At 46.1% G+C, this 7,268-nt stretch overlaps 1 protein-coding gene across 1 annotated transcript in view; it reads left to right on the top strand.

Annotated features, from left to right (window-relative positions):
* Positions 1-1,687: 1,687 nt before the first annotated feature.
* Positions 1,688-7,268, top strand: part of SMAD1 (SMAD family member 1) — a 69,434-nt gene continuing 63,853 nt past the window's right edge. Inside the window, exon 1 of the mRNA XM_081091819.1 lies at positions 1,688-1,936. The gene's annotated coding sequence lies outside the window, so the exon portion shown is untranslated. The remainder of the gene's footprint in view (positions 1,937-7,268) is intronic.

Raw genomic sequence — 7,268 nt, 5'->3', positions numbered from 1 at the left:
CTTTGCTGGAATCGAACCTGGGACCCTTCAGTCCGCAGGCTGGCGCTCTATCCACTGAGCCAAACCAGCTGGGGCTGGCATGCCTTTTTAAAAAATAGCTTTATTGAACTAAAATTCACATACCATATAATTCACCCATGTGAAGTGTCTGATTCAGTGGTTTTCAGTATATCCACAGAATTACGCAACCATCATCACAAACTAATTTTAGAACATTTTTGTTACCCCCCAAAAGAAACCACTATCTTACTTCCCCCATCCCCGCAAACACAGGCGACTACCATTCTTTCTGTCTCTACAGATTTGCCTGTTCTGGATTTTGTATATACAGCAAGTGAAAGCATACAATTTCTGGCATCTTTCACTTAGCATAAGCTTTTTAAGGTTTATACAGGTAGCATGTGTCAGTACTTCATTCCTTTTTATGACTGAATAGTCTTCCATTGTATGGAGATAGCACCTTCTATTTATCAAGGGAGTGTTTTGACCAGAGGCGTGACCTGATCTGAGTGGCATTTAACAAGGTTCACTCCAGCTGTTGTTGGAAGGAGCAGTGAATGATGAACTGTGTTAAATGTTGCTTTTAGGGGAAATAAGATGAGGCCTAAAAGTTGGCTAGTAAGTGCTCAAATAGTTTAATGAAGGAATTAGCAGAGATATTCTGATCTATAATTTATAAACAGTATTTGTGTTTTATGGGATTTGTTGCATTTTCTTCCGATAATTAAACATGGAAAGCAGAAATAATAATAAAGTAGCCAATAAATTAGAATTTCAAATGTAATGTGGACATGGAAACATATATGAACAACTGGAGAGTACCATTAATTTACAGATGTCTGATATTTTCTTTGGGTGGTAATGATTCTTTTGGTTCATGTAAAATTTATTCCTCAGAATAATACTTCGTCTCTAAACATAACTCAACATTATGGTAACTATCCAAGATTTCATGCCAGCTTCCAGAGAGCTGGCCAAGAGAAAAATCAAGTCTTAACAAAAAGATATTTTCAGTGTCTATGCTGATCAGGTAGATGAGAGTTAGTTTGTTTTTAACGGGGAGAAGGGTATCATCGAAAAGACTGTAGAAATCGGATCAAAAATTTAGAGTGCTATTGTGGCATCTGTCATTAATTGGAGCAACGAGGTTACTTACTGGAATCATTAGATCCCCCGATATGGCACAGAACACATGTATGGATTCAGGGTTTGGCATAAGCACATGCAACAATTATGAGGCTGTCCAATTCTGGATGTGTGCACCTTCTGTGACTTGCAAATCATTGGGGAATAGGTGAGGGGCAATGAAAACTAGACAGAAAAAGGCGACTCTGGAAAGATCATTGCCATCCATGCGCTTCACGTTTACTGTAGGTTCCGCTGGGCGCGGTGGACCTGTGGATGAGCATTTCAGAAAATAAACACTGACAAAGAACTTCCCTGGCAGATAATGCGCCAAATCCGCTGGCGGGGACTAAAGGAGGCAGCGCGGGGGGAGAGTCAGAACGCGCCGAAGAGTTTTTAATTCTTGGACTCCATGGGGCGGGGGCCGCTCCCCCCGCGGTCCGCGCTCGGGCCGGCGCGGCCAAGAATTTGGAGAGGATCCCTGGTCGCGCGGTGGCGGCGGCGCGCGGGTGCGCGTGTGAGCAAGCGGGCGGGCGGGCGGGCGAGTGCGCAGGGTATTGGCAGCCGAGGAGTGGAGGCTGGGCGGCTCCGACTCCCTGACGCCAGCGCGACCAGATCAATCCAGGCTCCGGGAGCGAGCGGGCAGGCGGGAGGAGGAAGGAGAAGCCGAGCGGCTCAGCCCGGGCCGAGGCGCGGGGAGGGACCCTGCGAGCTCAGCGCGGGGCAGCACCCCGCCGCCCGGACCGGGGCCCTGGGACCCCGCTCGCTCGGCCACTCGTGCGCCCGCGAGGACGGGCGCGCCGCCAACCCGGTAAAACGAAACAGACCCGAACCCAACTTTCTCCTCTGTCGCGTCCCCGCCCTCTCCCTTCAGCGCCCTGGACTTCCAGCGCCGCCGCCGCCTCCACTCGGGTGCGGGCCCGCAGGGCTGCCGCTGTCCCCGGGGCCGGGCGCGGGCCGCTGCGGGGAGGGGGCTCTTGCCCGCGTGGGGCGGATCGGGGTCCCCCCCCCCCACCGTGATGGCGCCGCCGGGCCGCTCGGAGGAGCGAACCTGCCACCTTCTCCTCCGTTCGCTCCAACCAGCCGGCAGGGCTCAGCCAGGATTCCCTTCGCGTCTTTGTTGGGTCTGTGGTGGGGAAGCCGCGATCCACGGCCAGAGCCTCGCCCCTGGCCCTGCTCGCGGCGGGACCTCCCGGCCCCCCTCCCCGCCGCCCGCTCCCCGTTTCTCTTTCCCTTTCTGCAGCCCGGCCGAGGCCGTCCGCGCGGCCCGCTGGCCCATTGTGTCCCGCGCTGGCTCGGGCCACCCTTTGGGGAGCTGGAGGGCGGCCGCCGGCGCTGCCCTTTGGGCGCTCGGAGCCGGTCTCGCCCAGGGGGGCGGGGGGACACCGGTGCCCTGGGTCCCTCGGCACCCCACATCGGTCCCCTTCTCTGCCCCAACGAGCCTTTTGGGGGTCGAGGTCAAGGAAAGTTCGTCCCGAAATTCCCTCTAATTTATTCAAAGGTTTGGCGGCGGCGGCGCGTAATTTTTTTTTCTCTTCCGCCTACACCCCGTGCGCCTCCAAGTGTCGTCTCATTCCTTTCCCTTGACCGGATTCGATTGCCTCACTGCAAGTGTATTTGTGAGTTCGCCGTTGGACAACTGCTCATTTACTCCGTTCGCTGGCTTTGGGAGGGTTTCTCGGGGTTGTTTCTGTAGAAGGTGGGGGTGGTGGGGGTGAGACGCCGGGAGATGTGGGCTTGTTTTTCTAGCTGCTTACTGAATATGAAGGCTGAGGGGAGAGCGTTTCCTTGATGTCCTTAGGAAGGGAGGGGGGACAGATGCCTGCCGGATCTCACAACTGCAGTAGCTGCGGCTTTTGTTTATTTGGAAGCGCAAACGATTTTTAAATACACTGCGCGAGACAGCCGGCAAGGCGCTGGCTTCCCTTCTGGAAACGAGGCGCGTCTCAGCACCATCTCCCGAGAAAGCATCGTTTTCGTGAATGCTGCGGCACCGGCCTTTCCATTGTATCGGAACTTTCAAAGTAGGTGGAATGATTCAGAAGTTGCACGATTTCTGTATGTCTTTCCTGTTGCGGACAAATGGCAGAATGCCTTTATTTCCGAACATTGCTCGCTCCAGCTGCCTGCCTGGCGTGGGTAACATGCCTACCGCATTCAGGAGCACAAGGAGAAAACTGTTCTCCGGCCAGGTTGATTTTTCACCTTGCTGCTAATTACCACTTTGCGTTTTATTGGAGGTAGTAGGTGAGCTGTAGTGCCACCACCATTGGGAAAGAGTCAGGCGGAAGCAGTGTTCACTGCCCCAGCATTTTCAATTAGTAGAAATATTGTGCATCCAGTGTTATTGACATGTAGGTGCCAGGCCTAAATATGTTGTCCTGATTTAAGTGTTTGTCCTCCCCCGCCCTCCCTCGGTCCCATTCGCAGTTATTTGATATTTCTGTGCAGGTGGTGTACATTCGTGTAATATTGCAATTCTTGGGAAACTGTAACCAGGGTGGAGAGAGATGATTTTCTAGAAGTGGGTGATGCCAGGGCCTCTAGGGGATCCAGGCTAGATCGAGTTTCTCCTGAAGGTGGGGATTTGTCCTTGCTTCAGTTTTGACCCCTCCAACCCTAGGTATGTAACCAAATCCACTTTTCTTTTTTTGCAGTATCCTTTGGTTTTATACCCTTGAAGAACTGATGACTTTTTGCATTAGAGAAATGACAGTTTTAGGCAATTAAAAATGTTAACCTCTTACACCTCTTGAAACTTAATTTTGTTCTGCTAAGTTCATTAAAGCATTAGGAAGAAGTAAGTCGCATTTCCCCCGAATACACTTAATAGTTAAAAAGTAAATGTCAGGTTGTAATTTTGATTTCTAGTAATGCTGGGTTAAAGATAAAACTTAACTTGGTTGGATTGGGAAAAGAATGAACTTGAATGTAATTAGACCAGTATATTTAAGCTGCAGTCGCCTACATAATCAGGGCCAAGTTGTGTGTGTGTGTATAAAAGATCTCATTTGTGTAGTCTTACAAGGCTAATGGAGGCATCATTGAAGCTTTATAAATAATGTAAGTTGTGTATAATGTAGAGTCCCCAGAGGCAGCAGAGAAAGCATCATTACCAGCCTTTTCAACCTGCTCGAGATCTTAAATTGATTTACAGCACTGAACTGGTGCAAAATGATACATCAGGATGACATGGGGTCAGCCTGTAAAAGTCTATGATGTCAGCCTATTAGTTCAGTCATCATAATTAAACCATATTACAGGGGCAGCTAAGCAGGAGTCTGGTGTTATGCTTCAGATATGGGTGGTACATGGATTTTTGTTCAAAGTGGAAAGGCTGAACCAGCCAGGAATGCTGGTGTTTTGGAAAGAGGGGAAGGCTTACAGAGCTCTGCATTTCTGACAAATGCAGGGGTGCTCAGTCTGCATCATGTAAGTAGCTTTTCGTTCGCTGGTGTAGAAGCAGGTGCCATGGAGGTGCTGATGTTGGGACCTTGGCAGCTCTGATCCCTCTCTTGAATCATGCTGCATGTGTGCTTGAATTTAAGTTGGCCTTTGGGACCTTCTAAAATATCAGAGGACCACATACTTACTGAGTTGCTCTCTGTTGATGTATCAGCTGACATGTTATTTCTTTAACTAGTCACAGGGACTAGGTCTCCACTGAAAACAAAAGATATTTGAAATGAACATATGAACAAATCAGGAAAAGACCCTCGTTTTTTTTCTTAGATTTTTGGCAATCCTTATTCAGTTTATGGGTCCTCTCGGTCTGTGCTGCCCAATAAGGTAGCCTTAGCCACATGTGGGTACTTAAATTGAAATTAATTAAAGTTAAGTAAAAATAAATACTGATCTTCTGAGTAGCACTTTATTTCAAGTGCTCAATAGCCCCATGTGGCCAGTGGCTACCATATTGGATGATACCTATATAGAACATTTCCATCATGGCAGAAGGTTCCATTGGACAGTGCTGGTCTGGGACTTTACTTCCCTTCTTCCTCCTTCTGTACGCATCTTTCAATTACTTCTGTGTGTGTCACTTCTGCTGATGAGTTTGTGGGGTCAAAAGGAGAAAGAGACATGTCAGTTTTTGCTACTTGTTTGGATGAACCAGTTGCAGCTACTGGATAAAATGAGGTAGACTTTTCTGTGGATTACATTTATCATTCATGTCCTGGGTTCTTCTTTGATTTAGAGCTTTGGGGAGGAGAAATAATTATAGCTATTTTTTTTCTGACCTTTTCCTGTTTTCTTGTTTTTAAAACTCCTATCTCATTTAAGTCTCAAAACTTGACTAAGTACGGATGTACAGAAAAGAAAAACTGAGTTCAGAATGATTCACTGTCTTGCCTCAGGCTCCATAGCTAGTGATGATGATATGAACAAGGCAGTCTGACTCTAGGGCCTCCCAAATAATCCTTGTTCTGCTGGACTTCATTACTCCAGTATAGATATGACTTTGCTTTTATTTTTAGGCCTTTAGACAAATTTTGTGCTTTTCTTGGCTATCTCCTTTTAAGTGTTTGGAAGAAAGGAAACAATGTTAATCCGTATGGAAGCAGATCATAATTGGAAGAGTAAATCTGATGTAAAAATCAAATGAGTTTTATTTCTGCTTTTCTAGATCATTCCTGCCACTTTCCCCTCGTGTTTTTTCTTGTGTAATCACAAGCTGATGGTACTGAAGAAGAAAGTTCTAGTAGTTCAGTTTATCTCATCAATATTTTCCTTCCCTTAGCTGGTAAACACTGCACTTTGAGATACAGATAGTTCATTACAAACTCCTTTGGGAAAAAAAATTTTTTTTTAATATGTAATGTCTACTTTTATGTAGTTTTACAGTTCAGTTGTTCTTAACTATTTTTTTTTGGTTAGGGCTGTTTAAGAATCTGATGAAATCAGGGGACCTTTCATACCTTTTCACTCCCATCTTCTAATCCAAAAATGCTTGTATGCTCGGGTAAGCTTGTGTGTACACTTAAGTACACAAATTGCATGACATTTCAGGTGAAGGACATCATGGGACTGTGGTGCCAAGTGCATTCATAAACATTCAGATTTGTAATTTCCTTTACAGAGAATAGAGCTATTTAGTGTTAAAAGTTGCTTTGAGGATGTTCTAATCCAGTTGGTTCATATCAGGTTGAGCAACCTAGGCTCAGAGAAGATAGCTGACTTACCTAAAAGTCACCCATGTAGTGATCAGAAGAAGGGAAAGCCAGGTTCTGGATCACTCTACTTGTTAAGTTCTTACTTGTCTATTTGTTTTTTCTTTCTTTCTTTTGTTTTTTTTAAATATATTTTTCATTGACTTCAGAGAGGAAGGGAGAGGGAGAGAGAGACAGAAACATCAATGATGAGAATCATTAATCAGCTGCCTCCTGCACGCCCCCACTCTGGGGATTGAGCCTGCAACCCAGGCACGTGCCCTTGGCCGGAATCGAACCCGGGACCCTTCAGTCCTCAGGCAGAGGCCCTATCCACTGAGCCATGCTGGCTAGGGCTATTTGTTCTTACCATACTCACTGTTCCTGCAGCTTTGTTCTGAGCATATCCAGTGTATCGTCATCTGGGGAGGGGAGAAAGAAGCATTTTTTGGTATGTTGACTTTTTGTACAGAGCATTGTTTGAGCTGAGTAGGAATCAAGTCTGACAACCTCAGAGAGGTTTTTTGTTTTTTTTTGTTTTTCCTATTTTGGAGATGGAAAAGGAAAGTCCTGCATCTGATTTAATCAGCAGGGCCTTACCAGAAGATGGGTGATTCCAGATTTGTACAAAATTCCTATTAAGCCAGGCAGTTCATATACATCTCCTGTTTTAACTAAAAAATAAATCACATTCTTAACCGAGAGCTAAAAGTTTGGGATTTTTAGGGAGGAGCTATGAGGTACTAGGGAGAGAATTGGAAAGATCTGAGGAGAAAAAGGATAATGTAAATATAAAAAGGTAGAGAAGTTTGATATTAAATTATAGAATGACATTGAGGCTGATGAAGTGTTCTCTGTAATTGTACTTCTACATATGGTTTTTTTCTTTCTTTTTTTTTTTAAACTTACTATTACCGATTTATGATAGTGGATAACAACTCAGGAACAGCCAGATGGAAGAAATGCGTAGGGCTAGGTCTGGAGGAAGGGGTG

This window comes from Myotis nattereri (genome assembly GCF_964212035.1).
Source record: "Myotis nattereri genome assembly, chromosome: 5".
Classification (NCBI taxonomy): Eukaryota; Metazoa; Chordata; class Mammalia; order Chiroptera; family Vespertilionidae; genus Myotis; species Myotis nattereri.
The sequence above is the reverse complement of the archived record's forward strand: the minus strand, read 5'-3'. Positions and strand labels throughout refer to the sequence as shown.